We start from the raw sequence: 17,790 nt of genomic DNA, 5'->3' as shown, positions 1-17,790 counted from the left end.
AGCCAGAAGTGGAACTGAAGCTCAAGTGGTAGAGTCCCAGCCTTGAGCACAAAAGCTAAGACATAGTGCCCAGGCCCTGAGTTCAATCCCCAGGACCAATCCCCCCCACCCCACCCCCAACCCCTACATAAATAAAAACCTGCAACCTTTTCATTCTATAAGCCATTCCAAACAAAAGTCCTTTAAAGGAATTATAACTATAGAAGAGTTTGTGTGTATTATGGGATGTTTCACCTGACACTCTATGCAATTTTCAAATATTTGATAGTATTAAATCATCACATTTAGATCAGCCTTTAGAATTTACAGAGCACTAGGACTGAAAGAGTGCATGTACAAATAATGTACACACTTTAGGTCCCTGTTGTACTTTAAAGGGATGTAGGAACTGGGGAAATAGCCCTAGTTGCCCTAGCACAGCAATGTCTTAGTTCATAGTAATATAACCAAAACACCATAGAGTGGGTGGTTGGCTTAAACAACATTTATTTTCAGATTTCTTGGAGTTAAGAAGTCCATGATCAAGGCTATGGTAGATTTTATGTCTGGTGAGAGCCTGGGTCACAATAACTGGCTTCTCTCTGTGTCCACACATGGCCGAAAAGAGGGCAGGAGAGCTACCTGTGATTCCTTTTAATAAGAGTATTCATTTCACTTAATGAGGACTCTACCACATCCTATAATAATCACAGTGTGAATTCTTCTATCAACATATGACTTTGTAAGGGGCATAAATTCAGTGTATGAATAATCTGTCCTTGGTTCCCTAAAGCTCATGTCCTTCTCACATACAAAATAAATTTATTCCAATCAAACAACTCCCAAAGTCAACTCATTTCAGCATTCGTTTTAAAGTTAAAAACCCCAAATATCTAAATATTTATATCAGATATGGGTGGAACATTCAATCTGAGGCAAAGTTCCTCTCCAGCTGTAAATCTGTGAAGTGAATCAAGTTACGTGCTTCCAACACACAATGATGGGACAAGCTTTGGACAGGCATTCTTATTCTAAAAGGCAAATGTGAGAAAGGGATGCCAGATTGCATGTGTGCATGTCTGTATGTGTATATGTGCCAATATTGGGGCTTGAACTCAGGGCCTCACATTCTTGCTTGGTTTTGCACTCAAGACTAGAGATCCTTCTACCACTTGAGCCACACCTTCCACTTCCACCAGATTAATTGGAGACAAGAGTCTCACAGACTTTCAGGCCTGGGCTGTCTTCAAATAACACCCTCACATATCAGCCTCCTGATTAGCTAAGATTACAAATGTGAGCCACCAGAACCTCGCAAATACCTTAAAATCTTAAGACTTAAAGAAACCTTCTTTGGCTTGATGGTTTGCCTTCCAGACCCACTAATGTGGCAATCCCACATTCCAAACCCACTGGAACAGAGGATCATCTTTCCAGACCCACTTGGATAGCAATATAAAACCACAGATCAGGAGGGATCAGCCAATGCAGTGTCCTTCTGCAGTGGCTCACCCAGGCCACAGTTACTTGCTGGTACAAGGCTCATTCCCTCAAGGTCTATCAAACTGATTTAACCAGAGCAGATCTGTTAGACATTGGTGCTAATCTTTGGAATGAAGTTGAGGCAGTCTTACTCTCTAAGCTTGAGTACTTTGAGTCTGTGGTGAGAGTGACAGCCCTGATGATCCAGGAATCACCTTGGGGGCCCTTCTTTCTTCTTGAAGAATAGCCTGAATTTGCAGCCAAATATTTCTATTGTCCAATACCCTAATGTCTAAGAAATCCTACAGTATTCCTTTCATTTTGTTCCATTTTCTCTTTCCTTTAGTCTCAGCTTGCAATATAATCTGCTAATATAATCTCATCTCTTACTGGCTTTTGTTCCTATGGTTGATTAATCTGACATTCATATCCTCACTAAGCTCTCAATCAGATAGTGAGTCTGTCACACCCTTCCAAACATATTTTCTCATTGTTTTGTAATATGGGCTGAGTTAGCCACATCTTAAAATTTGAGTTCCTATTTGCTGAACATTTCCACCTTAAACTCATCTCTTTTTTAATCTCTTTTCTTTGTTTTTTATTTTAATAATTAACCAAATATATATTCATAATGTTATAATTCAACTGTAGTCAAAATTTAAAAGACTAGCAGACTATTGTATTTATTTATTTTTGTCAGTACAGGGATGGAATTCAGAGCTTTTTCTGTACTAAGAAAATGCTTTATACTGAGCTTCATCATCAGCCTTATTTCTTATAATTAATTAATCAGTCAGCACAAGGGCTTTGAACTCAGTGCCTAGGCACTGTCTTTGAGCTTCTTTTGCTCAAGGCTAGCACTCTACCACTTGAGCCACAACACCAACTTCCAGCTTTTTCTGTTAATGTGGTGCTGACGAATCAAACTCGGGGCTTCATGCATGCTAGTAAAGCACTCTACTACTAAGCCACATTCCCAGTCCTTATTTGTACTTTTAAAATTATTTTTGGCTGTTAATTGAGACTGAATTCAGGGTCTTGTATTACTTGTAAGGCAGGTGCTCCACTACTTAGCCATGCCCCATTTAACCATCTAATTTTTTTCTTAATGTGTATGTCAAGTTCTGGAGCTTAAACTCAGGGTCTGGGTGCTCTCCCTTAGCTTATTCTGTTGAAAGACAGTACACTACCACTTGAGCCACATTTTCATTTCTGGATTTTTGCTTGTTAATTGAATATAAGAGTCTCATAGACTTTTCTGCCCTGGCTGGCCTTGAACCTAATTCTCAGATCTCAGCCTCCCAGTAGCTAGAATTTCAGGTGCAAGCCACCAGTGCCCACCTCATATAATGTTTAGATTTATGTATATAAGCTGGCATGATTAAATAAAGGTGATTGCCATATCCATCCCCTCACTTATCATTCTGCTCTCTATTTTTTTTGTCGGTCATGAGGCTTGAACTCTGGGCCTGGGTTCTGTCCCTGAGCTCTCAGCTCAAGGCAAGCCCTCTGCCAACTGAGCCACAGCACCACTTCCAGTTGTATGATAGTTAATTGGAGATAAGAGTCTCAAGGACGTTCCTGTCTGGGCTGGCTTAGAGCCAGGGTCCTCAGATCACAGCCTCCTGAGTAGCTAGGATTACAGGTGTGAGCTACCAGCACCTGGCTGCTCTCTATTTTTATAAGTTCAACTTTTTTAGGTTTTGTCTATGAAGACTGGGTGGCTTATAAAAATATTCACTAATTTTTCACAATCACTAAGTGCTTTTGTTTTTAGAAAAGGTCTTCTAACCTGTCTGGGCTGGGCTTGAATTGGGAGTACTGTTTCCTCTGATATGCTCAGAAGTGGGATTATTGCTTATATGGTAGTTCTGTTTGAAATGTTTTTGAGGAACCTCTATATTGTTTTCCATAATGCTTATGATAGCTGGCATAATGTCCGTGTCTCATGCCTGCAATCCTAGCTACTCAGAAGGCTGAGATGTGAGGATATTGGTTCAAAGTCAATCTGGGTGGGAAAGTGGATGAGATTCTTGTCTCCAATTAACCACTAAAAAGCCCAAAATGGAGCTGTGGCTCAACTAGTAGAGCACCAGCCTTGAGTGAAAAAGCTAAGGGAGAACCAGGCACCAGTGGCTCACACCTGTAATCCTAGCTACTCAGGAGGCTGAGATCTGAGTTGCAGTTTGAAGGTAGCCTGGGCAGGAAAATCTGTGAGACTCTTACCTCCAATAAACTACACAGAAGAAGCCAGAACTTGTGCTGTGGCTCAAGTGGTAGACCACTAGCCTGAGCAAAAGAAACTCAAGGACAGTGCCCAGACCCTGAGTTCAAGCACCAGGACCAGACGAAAAATCTAAGGGAGAGCTCCCGAGCACACATACACACACACACACACACACACACACACACACACACACACACACACACACACACACACACACACACACACACACACACACACACACACACACACACACATGCCTATGCTAATTTACATTCTCCCCAACAGTATATAGAGGCTCTCTTTTCTCAGCATCATTTCTAACACTTGTTATAGTCGTGGTTCTTTTTTTTTTTTTTTTTGCTGGTAGCCATTCTCACCATGGTTTTACTTTGTATTTCTCTGATGATTAATGGTGCTCAATGTATTGGGTTATTTGCGTATCTTCTTCAGAGAAAGGTTACTTAACGCCCTTTCTCCACTTTTTAAATTTTTAAAAATTTTCTGCTTACTTTTGAGTTGTTTGGCTTGCCATATACATTTTGGATATTAAATCTTTATCAGATATATGATTTGCAATTATTTTCTCTCATTCTGAAGGCTTTCACTTCTCTTTGTTAATCATTTATTTTTCTGTATTTTAGCATTAGTTTGATGCCATCACATTTGTCTATTTTTCTTTTCATTCCCTGTACTTTTGGGTAATTTTATCTTTTAAAGTCACAATCCAGAACAATGTCATGTGGCTTTACTCCTATGTTTCCTTTTACCAACTTTACAGCTTCTTTATATTCAAGTCTTAAACCTATTTTGAAGGAGGGCTTTTTTTGTATAAAATTAAGACCTAATTTTGTTCATCTGCACATGTATGTACAGTTTCCCTATCATCATTATTGATAAAACTGTCTTTTTCCTACTGTGTATTCTTGACATCTTTCCCAAAGATTAATTGACTGTAAATGCACAAGTTTATTTCTGTTTTTTTTTTATCCTGTTCTATTGGCTTATATGTCTTTTTAATGTCAGTACTGTGCTGTTTTGACTACAATCACTTCTTGTTTTGAAATCAGGGAGGGGGATACCTTCAACTTTGTTTTCCCTACTTCAGATTATTTTGGCTATTCAGAGGTATTTGTGGTTCTATACAAAATTCTGTTTCAGTGAAAATGACTTTGGAATTGTCACAAGGATTGCACTGAATCTGTATATTACTTTGAATATCAGGGACATTTTCATAATATTAATTCTTATAACTGATGAATATAGATATCTTCTCATTTATTTATGCTTTCTTCAATTTGTTTCACCATAGTTATATAATTTTCAGTTTTACCTCCTTGGTTTAATTCACACCATGGATTTTTATGCTATTATAAATGGGATTATTTTCCTAATTTTTTGGGTAGTTCATAATTACTATGTAGAAACATTAATGGCTTTTGTATTGATTTTTGTATCCTGCAACGTTAATGAGTATCAGTTCTAACAGTTTTTTGCTAGAGTCTATGTGGACTGAATATAGGGTCATATCAGCAAATAAGATATTTCTTTACTTCTTTTTCTAACAGAATGCCTGTTATTTATTTCCCTTGCCTACCTGTTCTCATACCTCTTTTTTTATCATTATACAATGATTTTCATTGTCTCTTCATAGTTTTTGACTTAAAGTCTATTTTATCTAAGCACAGCTACCTCTTCTCTCTTTTAATTTCTGTTTGCATAAAATGCCTTTTTTCCATCCTATTATTTTCAGTCTATGTGTGTCCTTACTGGTAAAGTGAACCTTGTATAAACAGCATATGGTTGAATCTTGCTTTTCTGGTCATTCATCGGCTTTTATGCCTTTTTATTGAGGAATTGAATCTATTTACATTTAAGACAACTATATAAAGGCAAGGACTTGCTACTTTCATGTAGCAGTTTGTTTTCTGAATGTTTTGCAGCTCCTTTAATTCTTCCTCTCTTGCTGTCTTCCTTTGTGTTTTGATATATTTGGTGATTATATTGCTTGAATCCATTATTTTAATATTCTATGCAACCTCTACAGGATTTTGCTTTGTGATTAGCCCAGGAGGATTACATAAAATACCCTTATTCTTAAAGTAGGCTTCCTTAAACTAACAATCACTTGCCTTATTTGTCCACACAAAATATATTTTCATTCCCTCTTTCCTTATCTTTTATGATTGTAATATGAACATTGGCATTTGTCCATTTTAAATTTATCCCTCAACAATTTATTAAGTCTCTGGTTGTTTTTAATAGCTTCATTTTCTGACTCTCCTAGTAGGAAAAAATTTGCTTTATACACCACCCGAACAGTATAAGAGGATGCTCGGTATGAACATTATATTTTTAAATTTTCATATATTTTGTTATTAATTAACATTGTTTGTTATAGCTTAAAGAATTTTTAAGCAATGTGTATCAAGCAAGCCTAGTGATGATGATTTTCCTTTGCTTTTGTTTCTCTGGGTGTTTCTATTTATCCTTCATTTCTGAAGGACAGCTTAGTTGGGTTAAGTGTTTTTTTTTTGTTTTTTGTTTTTTTTTTGCTGGCAGGGTTCTTTTTTCTTCATTATTTTGAGTAAATGATCTGTGATAGTCACCTTTTTATCTCTGTGATAAAGTACCTGAGAAAATAACTTAAGCGGGGGAGGATTTATTTTGGTTAATGGTTTCATTAGTTTTGGTCTATGGTTGGCTGGCTTCACATTTTTGGACTGTAGCAAGGCAGAAACATTGGGGAAGAAGGACATGATGAAGGAAAGCTGCTCACCTGATGTTAGCCAGGAAGGGGAAGGAGAGAGAAAGATGGAGAATGAGAGTGAGAGAAGATATGACTGAGAGAGGGGAAGAAGAAGAAAACGAAGAGAAGGAGGAAGAGGGGAAGAAAGAAGGAAGAAGAAAGAAGTAGTGGTGGTGGCAGGGACAAGTTATTCCCTTGAAAGAGATACCTACACTCCTAGTTACCTAATTCCTCCAACCAGGCCCCATATCTCGCGCACGCATGGCGCGTGCGCGTGCGTGTGTGTGTGTGTGTGTGTGTGTGTGTGTGTGTGTGTGTGTGTGTGTGTGTGCGTGTGTGTGTGTGTGTGTGTGTGTGTGTGTGTGTGTGTGTGTGTGTGTGTGTGTGTGTGTGCGTGCGCGCGCCAATACTGGGGCTTGGACTCACAGCCTCATATACCCTCCCTCCCTTAGCTTTTCTGCTCAAGGCTGGCACTCTACTACTCAAGCCACATCTGTGCTTCTATCTTTTCTCTAGTTAATTAGAGGTAAATGGCTCACAGATTTGTTGGCTTGGGCTGGCTTTGACCCTCCATCCTCAGATCTCAGCCTCCTGAGTAGCTAAGATTACAGGCATGAACCACCATTGCACAACAGACCCCACTTCTTAATTGTCCTTCTAGTATGAATTCATAAGTAGATTGACCCATTGAAGAAGGTAAAGCCTTCATGATCCAATTACATATCAATAGTCCCACCAGGTGGGAACCAAACTTTCAACACAGAAGTTATTTTCTGGTGGAGAGATTACTTCATATTCAAACCGTGACATCATTCTACCCTCTCCTTTTTTCTGCTAAAAAAATTCACTGAAAGCTTTGTGGCAGTTTTCTAGAATTCTATTTGTTTCTTATATTTCTGCTTTTAGTATCAATTTATTATCCCTTATTCTTAATGTTTTTTTGACTTTCATTGGTAAACACCCTTGGGGGTTGAATTTGATTGGCAATCACTGAGTTTCCTATATATGAATATGATCATCTTTGCTTACATTAAAAAAAAACTTCAGCCTGGTACCAATGGCTCACATCTATAATCCTAGCTATTTAGGAGGCTGGGACCTGAGGATTGTGGTTCAAAGCCAGCTCTGACAAGAAAGGCCATGAGACTCTTATCTCTAATTAAGTACCAAAAAGCTTAAAATGAGCTGTAGTTCAAAGTGGTAGTGTTTGCCTTGAGCACAAAAGCTCAGGGACAATGCGCAGGCCAAGTTCAAGCCCCAGGACCAGCACACACAAAAAAAGATTTTCAGCCATTACTTCCTTTTATTTTCTAGGCCCTTCTCTTTCTTTCTCTTCCGTTATGCAAAAGTTAGCTCATTTTATTGTGTCTCATAATTCTTAAAGATCTTTCTGTTTCATTTTGTTTTCTTTTGTGGCCACTGATTGGATAACTTCAAACTCCCTGTCTTTAAGCTTATTGGTTCTGTTTTATGCTTGATAAAATTTGCTATTGAACTTTTACTGAGTTTTTTTTTCTGTGATTGTACTTCTTATTTGTAGGATTCTATTTATTTTTTGATATTTTTATTAGCTTTAAGTAGTTGTACAAAGGAGTTGCCATTTAACAAAGCAGTTAATAAATATCTTGATCTCTTAGGGGAGGAACACAAAGGCACAATGCCTCTGCGCCTCTGGCAATATGAAATAATATTTATCAAAATAATAAAAAAGCTTTATATCTTGATTGTCACCCCTTTCAATATTCTCATCCATCCCTCTCTATCCACCTCTTCCCTCACTTTGGTTATTTTTTAAAGATGTATATTGAATTATTGATTGCATTCTCCCCCTCTTCTCTTCATTTGTCCACTCCTTGGCCTCATTCCATTCTTTTTGAGTACACACTTCTTGGTAATTTATTTTGCTGAATTTTGACTTTGTCTTTCTAAGGAATTTTTCTATTTGAGCCCTTCCTTGAATCCACTATATTTCAGTTAATACATTTTTATACACTTGCATACCACCCAACACATTTACTTATACGTTTATAAGCTAAATCCAGTTTCCCCATATAAGGAAAAACATGCATCTTTTGTCTCTCTGGGCCTGACTTACTTCATTTAACATAATTTTCCCAGGTCTTTCTATTTCTTTACAAATGGTACAATATCATTCTTTCTAATAGGTGAGTAAAATTCCATTGTGTATATTCCACATTTTCTTGATCCATTCATCCACTGAGGGGCATCTGGGCTGATTCCATACCTTGGTTAGGGTGAATAGTGCTACAATAAACATGGGTATGCTGGTGGGTAACGGATATAGCCAGCAAGATAAAAAGCCAGCCTACATGGGAGGTTTTTGCCAGCTACACATCAGACAATGGTGTAATATCCAAAATATAGAGAGAACTTAAAAAATAAAGTCATTTAAAAACCAACAACCCAATAAATAAATGAGCTAAAGAGGGTCTACTTAGAAGAAGTAAAAGTGGCCAATAGACACATGAAGTAATCCTCAACATCTTTGCCCAAAAATGAAATACAAGTTAAAACAACATTGAGATTCCACATCACCCCAGTTAGAATGGCCATTATCAAAAACAAACAAACAAACAATAACAGATGATGGCAAAACTGTGGCCAAAAGGGCACCCTAAATACTGTTGATGGGAATATAAATTTGTTCAACCATTATAGAAAGCAGTGTGGAGGTTCCTCAAAAAAAAAAAATTAAACATGGAACTACACTAGGATCCAACAATTCTACTCCAGGGAATTTATCTATCTTTTTTTTTTTTTGGTCATGGGGCTTAAACTCTGGACTTGGGTGCTGTCTGGGGTGGGGCTCTGTCCCTGGCACTCTTCAGCTCAAGGCTAGCACTCTACCACTTGAGCCACAGCATCACTTCTGGTTTTCTAGTGGTTTGTTGGAGATAAGAGTCTCACAGACTTTCCTGCCTGGGCTGGCTTTGAACCATGATCCTCAGATCTCAGCCTCCTGAGTAACTAGGATTACAGGTGTGAGCCACGGGTGCCCAGCTTATCTATCTATTTTTAATTGTTTCTCTTTATCAAACTTCTCTTTCCCTTCATGAATTATTTTCCAAATTTCTCTGGGTTTTTTTGATAGTTTTATGAACTTTTTACAAAGTATTGTGATAAAGTCATACTAGATATTTAATAGCTATTTTCCCTCTTTTGGGTCTGTTTTTAGAATTTTATTAGTTTCTTTTGGTGGTCACATTTTCCTGATTTTGCATACTTGCATCCTTATATGGCTATTCATTTAGGGATGTTCAACTCTGCTGGCCTCTGCAGATACTCTTTGGTGATAATAGGTCTTTACTATATAGTTCACCCTGAGTCAACTGGTAGCAACTGAAATTGGCCAGTCTTGATATCTCTTCTTAGACATGGTTACTGCCTGGATTCTGAGGTCCAGTGGTTTTAGTGGTTCTGTTCCATGGTCCTGTGAAGCCATTGGCAGGATTCTGCCATTAGGTGAGGTTGTTGATTTGGTTCTGCAGCCAGTCTATCTCTGACTGGGCAGGGTTACAAGTTTTCTTCCTTAGCTGGGCAGTACTATTACTGGACTTTCTAGTTGGACAGGGCCATGGGATGAGTGGTTCTATGGTTTGGTGAGGTTTCTGGAGTTGCTACTCAATCCCATAGGGTGGCAAAAATGTTGGTCCCCAGCTATGTGTGGGTTTTGGCTCACCTTCAGACTTATGGTAGACTTAAACAAAGCACCAAGGCCTTGACACCCCTCTGTAACAGCAGTGAGATGAGGCCAGATGTTTCCTTAGCAAATAATTGCTGTCCTTAGTCTGGAGAATTTCTTGGTTTAGGGAAGAGTTAACAGAAGCACCAGAACTTAGATCACCTCTCTGCTACTGGGATAGGAAATTACTCTCTATGGGTAATTTCTGACCTACAGTCGCCTCTACCTGGGAAATACCCAAAATTACCTAAGCAGTATGGGTATTTGGACCTGGAAGACTTAGGGACTATTTCTTGCAGGGTGATGCTGTTTGGATAGTTTCTCTGGTGTGATACTTCTGTTGGCTAGCATCCAGAGCAACCACACAATGTACATATGAAACCCATCTCTGATCTTTGTTTCTAATTGAACCCAGGTGGTCTTGCCTTGCATGTAGTCACAATACTTCTAATGAGAAAAGACAGCAGTGAGCATTCTGCAAAGAGTCCCAGGATAGTAGGAAAGCTGAACGTCCACTTCTAAAACTTTTCTCCACTATAGAAAATGTGTGTTCAAAGAAATTCTCTATATGTGGTAATGTAATAGCTTGGGGAAACAGAGTGCAATTTTAAAAAATAATCCACCCTTCCTACCTTCCTGTCACAGATTTTTTTTAGTTCTGCAGTCCAAGGCAGGGTGGGATGGGCTGAGTCCTAGGAAATTCATATTTTTGCCTGTGAGTAGTTCTTAGTTAGATATTCTGGGTAGGGAGTAAAGTTGAACAACTGTTTTGTCATCTTGCTAGCATCACTCCTCTTACATTTCACTACAACAAACCAAAAGGGACCAAATCTCCTCAGCTAAAAATCTAGTTTCATCAATCCCAAATTCTACCTTCCACAAAACAGAATACAGACAGAGTTTAGCCAAGTTCTTTGCCACTTTCTCCTATTCTCCAATAGTATGGTCTTCATTTGCATTGAGACCTCAACAGAATAGCCTTTCCCAATTATCTTGTAAAAATGTTGGTAGGTACTCTCTTTTCTTTTTGAGTGCTGACCAAAATGGCCTTTAAATCTCATTCATAGAAACCTAGGCTTTTCCTAGCATGTACCTCAAAACTCTTCCAGCACCTTTGCTCCAAATCCATTTCAACATTTTGGGTATTTGTTATAGTGTTACTTCTTTTTTCCCCCAGTTTATAGGTAACAGTCTTCTGTGTTCCCATATGGTAAGAGAAGGAGAGAACTGTCTGGGGTCCTTTTTTTTTGGTGCCAGTCCTAGGGCTTGAACTCAGGGCCTGGCCACTGGGCACTGTCTCTGAATGTGCTCAAGGCTAGTGCTCTACCACTTGAACCATAGCTCCACTCCTGGCTTTTGGGAGTGGTTAATTGGAAATATAGACTTTCCTGCCTGACTGGCTTCAAACCTGGATCCTTAGATCTCAGCCTCAGCTAAGTATTACAAGAAGGAGACACCCAGGCCTGGCTGTCTGGTATCTTTTGTAAAGGGACTAATACCATTCATCCTCATAACCTAATGAACTCCCAAAGGCCCTATCTCCTAACACCATAATATAGAGGGTTAAGATTTCAGCATATGAATTAGGGAAGGTCTACATAAAGTTTTCTCCATTTAAGTGCTCTGATTGGAACAATGGACTATGGGTGAATGTATTCACCTAGGTAGAGATGATAAAAATCAAACACAAATAGCCAAAAGCCACAAACTGAAAGCTTTAAATCAGCATGACTTACTTAGCATTTAGAGATTTGTGGTTTGTTTACATACTACAGTTTTGAATCTGTTTTCAAAATGGATTTAAAAATCTATATGCACAAACAGAAAGGCCAGTAGGGTGACAATATCTCATGCCTACAATACTAATCAGTAGGCTGAAATCCTGAGGAACACTCTTGGGGGTCAGTCTAGCCAGAAGAGTCCACTAGATTCCATCTTGAGTTGGCCAGCAAAAAGCTTGGCTGGAGGCATGGTTCAAATGGTAGAGCAAACAAGCTAAGTCAGTGCAAGGCCTTAAGTTCAAACTTCAGAACTACTACTAAGTTCCCTAGGGTTACTGTAACAGATTACCACAAAATTTGTGGTTTAGCAGTATGTCAGTGGCGTATGCCTATAATCCTAGCTACTTGGGAGGTTGAAATCTTGGGATCTTGGTTTGCAGCCAGCTCAGGGAGATAAATTTGACAATTTTATCTCCAATTAATCAGCAAAATGCCACAACTGGAGGCATGGATAAAGTGCTAGAGCACTACCTGTGAGTCAAAAAGCTAAGGAAGAACCCTGCAAATTCCAATACCAGCACACACACACACACACACACACACACACACACACACAAATTGTGACTTAAACAAACAAACAAAAACCAGAAACTTAGCAGGGTGCTGGTGGATAATACCTAGAATCTTAGCTACTCAGGAGGCTGAAATTGGAGAATCACAGTTCAGAGCCATCTAAGGGGCAAGAAATCCTGAGTCTTATCTCCTAATAGGCACCAAAAAAGCCAGAAGTGGAGCTGTGGCCCAAGTGGTAGAGTGCTAGCCTTGAACAAAAAAGTTCAAGGACAAAGCCCAAGACCTGAGCTCAAGCCCCAGGACTGGCACACACAACAACAGCAACAACAACAACAACTGAGAAACATTCTCTCAGTCATGGAGGTCAGAAATCATGATCTCTCTGAAGGCTTAAGGAAAGATAACTTTGCCTCTTCCTTGCTTCTGGTAGTTGCTAAAGTGCCTTGTTCTTAGCTTGTAGCTTGTAGACATAGCATTCTAACATGTGCATCAGTGATCACACAGTGTTAGCCTTGTATCTTCACAAATTGACCACTTGGTGGGTGTATTCAAATCTCCCTCTTCTTATTAGGATACTAGTCATTGGCCTATGGCTAAACTACAATCCAAAGTGAGTTTATCTTAAATTGATTACATCTCCAAAGATGCTATTTTCGAATACCAGAGGTCTGGACTTGAACATATCATTTTGTGGGGACACAATTCAATTTACAATACTACACCCTCTATGTACAAAGTGTATTCACCCTATCCTAACATCATCAATGGATTTAGCCAATTCTTCGAGCATTAACTCTAAATCCAAAATCTTACCTTCTATCGGTGTGTAAGACACTAGGTAAAATTCTTCTCTACCCGTATACATATGAAACCTAGAACACAAGTTATTTGCTTCTATAAATCAATGTTGAAAGTGACATAGAACAGACATTGCCATTATGAAAGGGAGAACATAGAAGGAGTAAAAGGGCTACTGGTCTAAAGAAAGTTAAAAAACCTGAAATGCAAATTCCCATTAGGTTTCCTGGCTTGAGCATAATTATCTGTGGCTTAATGTTCTGTCCTCTGGCTCTACCCTTACAGTTCACCTGAGTAGCATCCTCTCTCTATAACCAAACCAGTGACCCACCTTCTGGAACCTAGAAAACAATTCCATCTTCTGGAATCAAAGAAGCGATGACTTTGTTCCATAGACATACACCCCTATGAGGCCTTTCTGAACCTATCTTAGCAGACTTAATGGCTTCTCAGCTATATTTGGAAGTCATTCTTCCCTTTCACTGAAGGATAATACAAGTTCAAAGCTGAATAGTTTTATCATTCTGTTCCATGCTGTAGAATCTCATCTGTCTTCCTTCATTTTATCCTGTGCCTATATCCTTTCTATTCATAATGACAGTAATCAAATGAAATAGTTTATAAGATCCATGTGTCTTACACCTAATCTCTCTAGAAAGTTTTCCAGATATGTACTTGATGTTCTTTCCAGAATATAATCTCCTTTGTTTTTGTAATATGACTAGATTAAGAATTTTCCAAATCTTCAAGTTCTGGTGACTTTACTCATTCTTTTCTTTTTTTCTTTCTTTTCTTTCTCTCCTTCTCTCTGTATTTCTCTCCAGTCTTCCTTCCTTCCCTCTGTTTCTTTTTTCTCTCTCTTCTTTCTTCCTTTCTTTCCTTCTTCCTTCCTTTCTCTTTCTTCCTCCTTCCTTCCTTCCTTCCTTCCTTCATTCCTTCCTTCCTTTCTTTCTTTCTTTCTTTCTCTCCCTTTCTCTCTCTCTCCCTTTCTCTCTCTCTCCCTTTCTCTCTCTCTCCCTTTCTCTCCCTCTCTCTCTCTCTCCCTCTCTCTCTCTCTCTCTCTCTCTCTCTCTCTCTCTCTCTCTCTCTCTCTCTCTCTCTCTCTCTCTCTCTCTCTCTCTCTCTTTATTTTTTTGCCAGCACTGAGCAGTACTGAGGTTTGAAACCAGGGCTTCACACTTTCTAAACAAGTACTCTACCACTTCAACCATACCTCCAGCCCTTAAAAAAATATAAGATAGACTCTTCTTTGTTCTCTGGTGGCCTGGATAGTAATATTTCTATTTACACTTCCTACAAAAGCTTGGATGTCAGGCATGTACTTTGGTGCTTAGCTTTTTCTATTGAGATGGAAATCTATGAGATTTTTTTTTGCCTGAGGTGGCCCAATCATTCTGACTTCAGCCTCCCACACAGTTGAGATGACATGCATGTACCACTATACCCAGCCATAGGTTAAGATGATGTTTTGCTAACTTTTTTCCCAGGCTGGCCTTGAACTATGATTTTTCCAATCTCAGCCTCTTGAGTAGATGTGAACCACTTAATAATTCTATTCTGTAATGAATTATATTCTACTAGTCTCCAAAATTCATATATTGACTTGTTAGCTTCTAAAATGAATATTTGAACACAGAACTTTTAGGAGACAATAAAGTTTAAATGGGATCCAATAGGAATGTTTAGCCTCATAGGAAAAGAAAGGGGAAAAGAGATTTCACGCACTCTCCACATGCATACATTCAGGAAAAGCCATGTAAGAATAAAGAGGAAAAGTGACCATCAAAAATCAGTAAGACAGTGCTCACTAGGAATCAAATTAGTTGACACTTTTCTCTTGGATTTCTCAGCTTTGAATTATATGAGAAAATAATTTGCTGTATTAATGTATGCTAATAAATAAGTAAATAAAAGAGATTTCTACTGTTTAAGCCACTGAAGCCTGAGTGCACTAATACAAATTCCTTCCTCAATGTGTCTCTTTCCTCTTGTATTTTATATGAAAGTAGAGAGTAACCAGACTTTACCTTCCATACTTCCTTCAGCTTATTACTTACACTTTCTACTTTCTACCCAACCACAGAGCTAGTTCTCTATCACTCTATAAAAAGGATCACCTTTCTGCCAGTTTTCTAAAATGTTTCTCATTTCCATCTGAGATCCCACCAGAAACAGTTTTTTTATTTCCATTTCCTGGACAGAAACCTCTTTAATATTCTTATTTCTAGCAACATTCTGTTGAAGACAATCTAGGTTTTTATTATCATGTGCCTCAAATTTCTTACATCCTTTACCCATTACATATCTGCAAAGCTACCTCCATACTCTACAATACCATCTGCATACTCTACAAAAATCTTACTCATTTCCTAAGAGTGTTGTAACAAATAATCTCAAACTGTGCTGTTTAAAAAATCAGCAATGTAGTCTCATATTTCTGTAGTCTAAAAGTCTGAATTCAAGGTGTTGACAGGACTATAGTCTCTCTAAAACCTCTACGGGAGGATCATTTTATGCTTTTTCCTGGTTTCTGGAGATCACTGGCAAACCTTGACATTCCTTGGCCTTCAGATGCATCACTCATTTTCTACCTTCATCATGTGTTTGCCATGTCTGTGAGCTCAATATCTTCACAAGGTGTTTTTTATGCATGTGTCCATATTAACCTCTTATAAGGACATCAGTCATTTGATTAGGTCTCACTCCAACCCAGCATGACTTCATCTTAATTTGATCACATATGTAAAGACCCTATTTCCAAACCATGTCATAATTTCATAATACCAGAGATTAAGACTCAAACATATTTTAGGGGACATAATTCAAAGTACCACATATCCAGGGTTGAATGAGACTCTTATTCTATAAACTTTCTTATAGAATAAGGTGAACACAGAAATATAAATTCTATTTCTTTATTTGCTGAACTTAAGCAATATCATTCAATTCATTCCTTTATATTTAATAATATTCAACATGCTACATAGTTAGAATTCTGAATTTCTTCTACCTGATTCTGCAGAACCTTGCAATTTTTTTGTTGGTGCCAGCCCTGGTGTTCTCCCTTAGCATTTTTGCTCAAGGCTGATGCTCTAATACTTGAGACATCACTCCACTTCTGGCTTTTGGTAGTTAACTGGAGATAAGAGTCTCACAGACTTTCCTGCCCAGGCTGACTTTAAACTGTGGTCCACAGACCTCAGCTTCCTCAGTAGCCAGGATTATAGTGTGCAGGATTAAACAGTGCAATTTTGATTCTATAATAGAATGATCTTTCAGAATTTGTCCCTTCCAGCATATGATGAGCTCCTGGAGGGCAACAACTGTGGCTTATTACATTACACAATGGAATCTTGTAGTAATTATTTAAGGAGGGGAATAGATTGGAAGGAGGAAAGATGCTTGTTAGAGCTACAGTACAATAACTTGATGAATAGAAAGAGGCTGGGAGCCCTAACTACACCAAGCAACCCACTTGCTACTGATATTCTTTGAGCATTCTAAGGTCTCAAGGCACATGAAATACATTTCATTCACAAAAATTTCAAGGCTATTATTTGATAAGCCTTTAGATAATCAGAATAGCTTTTACTTCTAGAAATGCCCAGGTCAGTACAGCAGTAACTTAGTACATATGCAGCATGCTAGGGGAAGAGATGAAGATCATAGAATGGTATGTGCAAGCTGTGCCTAACTTCTATCCAATGACCAAGTCTTAATGTAGGAGATCCCTCAATAATTCCCCTTCTAATGACCTACTATAAACTGACATCAGGAGAATACATAGTCCTTTTCAATGTCTTTTCATAGCTTTATACACTCAACGCAGTATAATGTCAAGAATAAAAAGCAGTTTCTATGTCTATGTATACATTCTAAAGGAAGGCAGAGAAGGAGAAAAATCAGACATTCACAGGAATTAGAGAGTCCTATGAAAAAAGTATACCCAGAACAAAGTCAGGGCTTTTCAGTGATCACTCTTTCCTTCTCCAATTTACCACAAATGTATTGCTGGTATACATGATGCCTTCCCCCAATCATGAGAGTCAGGCTGTGATATACAGATACAGTATTCATAAGCATGTTAACAATAATACTAAATACAGTACTGTTGATGCCAAACAGAATGTCAGTCAATGAGGACAGAGACTTTGTGTTGTTCATCAAAACATCTAAATGCCTTAAAAAGTACCAACAATATAGTAGTCATTCAACAAATGTGTGTTTAATAAATGAATAATTTATTAAATGAATTAAGTTAACTGGGAGGCTGCTGTAGGCAGTCAGAGCATGGTCCTTAGAAAAGAATACTTGAATCAGAAGCTCCTGAGATAGGGAACTAAAGATCCTTTAACTGTTGCCTAGGTTAAGCAACCTCTACTCACTTGGCAGCAATGTGTACCTCCAAGAGGTAGTTAAAACCTGACAAGTAATCCTTTACCCTGACTTCAGAGCCCTGACTTCCCATTTTCCTGGACAGAGCACTTGGAAATCACTTCCAACTTACCACCCCCTTTTTGCTTTCTACTTAAAAAGAACAAAGACTGAGGCTAAAAGAGCA

General features: G+C 38.4%; 1 protein-coding gene across 1 annotated transcript in view; it reads left to right on the top strand.

Moving 5' to 3' along the window:
* Dgkk (diacylglycerol kinase kappa) overlaps positions 1-17,790 on the top strand; it is a 118,582-nt gene that overhangs the window by 63,230 nt on the left and 37,562 nt on the right. The window lies entirely within an intron of this gene.

Source organism: Dipodomys merriami, unplaced genomic scaffold (assembly GCF_024711535.1).
Source record: "Dipodomys merriami isolate MVZ:Mamm:240054 unplaced genomic scaffold, mDipMer1.0.p SCAF_171, whole genome shotgun sequence".
In the NCBI taxonomy this organism is placed as follows: Eukaryota; Metazoa; Chordata; class Mammalia; order Rodentia; family Heteromyidae; genus Dipodomys; species Dipodomys merriami.
The sequence above is the reverse complement of the archived record's forward strand: the minus strand, read 5'-3'. Positions and strand labels throughout refer to the sequence as shown.